We start from the raw sequence: 2,505 nt of genomic DNA, 5'->3' as shown, positions 1-2,505 counted from the left end.
TACGTGAAGATAGATATGGTCATTACAATGGTTTAGGTTTGACGTAGAAGCTAAATATTAATCATTTATACAATTCTAGTAAATTATGTCAAACAAAAGAAAACACGATAGATTTGAAAATAGAGATCTACTACAAATTTGGAATACATGTGAACAAAATTAAAAGGCTAGAGAGTAAATACAAATAAATAAAAAAAAGAAGAAAGATTCAAGTATTAAAAAACTTAAACTAAATATAGAAAGAAAAGTAAATACAGACACAAAATAACTTGAAATAACTCTGTCAATTTTTTTTATACAAAATCATAGAAAATAAGATTTTTAATAAAAGTATATGGACCAATTTAAATTAGAGAAGTAATTTGAGAGGTTCAAACCATAAACTGATGTCATGGGCTCAAATAGGTTGACTTGGATTTCAAGGGATAGAATCGAACATTCATTAAGGATATATTCGTGACAACAACTTAAGCTAACCAGGTAACTGACCTTACTATTGATATGGTTATATTTGATGTTGACACATGCTCGTGGTTCTGCACATGTCATATATACTAATATGTGTGAATTATTTGTGAATCGATAGAAGTAAGATTTGTTCATGAAACGTGAAGGTTAGGTTACATCTAGAAGTAATACGGATATGAGAGGTTGATAAAAGAATATAGTTAGGTTATGGGTAGAAAGAGATAGGATTATGATAGATTGATAGAACGATAACGTCAGGGTACGTTCATGTAACGACATGACTGTGATAGGTATAAGAATGTTAAGGCTATGATAAGTTAGGGGACGATATGACCACAAAGTGTTTACGATATGATATGATTATGATACGACATGTGAATGGTGGATGTATATATATTGTGATATGATATAAAGACAATATATTATGGTAAGATATGTGATAAATTAACATGCTTATGATATAAATATTGTGATATGATATAAAGACAATATGTTATGGTAAGATATGTGATAAATTAACATGCTTATGATATAAATATTGTGATGCGATATGTTATGGCATGATACGTATATGATGAAAATTATTATGCCTGGAAGCATGAAATGTTATGATTATGATACACTTATGTAATTTGAATGATATGATATGATTGACATGCAAAACAATGAACTAGCATGAAATACGACCCCAGCGTATGCATGAAAGATATGATAAGTGATATGAAAAATGATATGGGATGTACGGAACGCTAGTGGGGTTGTATTAAATGATAATGAAAATGAAAAATGTTGGGACTTCATGCATTATTGTGTGTTCATGCATTGGAGAATACCCCTTACCCTTCACAATAGTACGGACGAATACGTTACGAGGCAGGAATACGATCATTATTGTTATCATAATGCTGCGATGACTAAGCAGGAAAACGATCATTATGTTTATCATAATGCTGCGACGGTCAGGCAGGGGTACGATCATTATGGTTAACCTAATGTTGTCGTGACGTTTACTAGTTCTAACGGGTGTCTGGCCTAAGGAGCTCCCGAAGTATGCTCGCCTAACAAGGAAGGTGGCCGGTGTGCGAACTGACTGGTGAGTCCATACTCGCACGTATGGGCTATGTGTAGAGTATATGATACACATCCAAATTACCCGTTAGGACAGTACTGTAGGAAAATGGATTTAAATAATAGGTCCCGCCATTGCATTTGCATGTTCTTGCATTTCACCCCCAATAGTGGGGTCACTTACTGAGTATTTCTTAAAATACTCAAGCCACGTGCTACCTTTATTTCAGATTAAGGCAAGGCATTCCTGTACGGCTGACGACGACATCACAACTCGAAACTATGGCATATGCATAGAGTAGTCGTATTTATTTTCTTAGACTTAGACTAGGATAGGATATTTTTAATTTAAACGTTCATTTATTTTATTTAGCCTTTTGTTGTTTTGTTTTTAAAGTTGTTTTCAAAACACGTAAGTCCATGGCTGTGTTTTAAGCTGAAGGTTATGATTCATGAAAGTTTAAATGTAGTATTTCCGCATTCAATATTTATGATATGTATACAGTCGCGACCTTAAATTAAGTAGAAAATTTCGAGTCGTTATAAATGAACTATCCCAAAGATCAAAAGGTGACTTGTGCATCGTTTATACTAAAAAATGATGCGGAGTTATAGTCGGGGGATAACCGGGGGATTCTCAGCCAAGATGGAAGTGTGATACAATAAACCAACTTTTAGCTTTTATGTTTAATATAGTTGATGTATTAAATATTAATGTGAACGGTTCAGATTAAGTTTTTTTTTTTTTTATTATTTTTTTTTTTTTGTCTTTTTATATTTAATATATTAAATAAACACTTTAAATTAAATATATTTTTCTCTATTTGTATTTATTTAACATATTAAATATTTATTCCAACCCTTCAAATTAGTTCTATTTTCTTAGATTAAATTTTAATTTGTATCATTCAAATTTTTCTTTTAACTAAATTAAAGTCTTAATTAATCAATTTTCATTGGTTAACTATA

This window comes from Cucurbita pepo, unplaced genomic scaffold (genome assembly GCF_057944985.1).
Source record: "Cucurbita pepo subsp. pepo isolate OVF unplaced genomic scaffold, ASM5794498v1 scafford_4, whole genome shotgun sequence".
In the NCBI taxonomy this organism is placed as follows: Eukaryota; Viridiplantae; Streptophyta; class Magnoliopsida; order Cucurbitales; family Cucurbitaceae; genus Cucurbita; species Cucurbita pepo.
Note: the sequence above shows the minus strand (reverse complement) of the source record.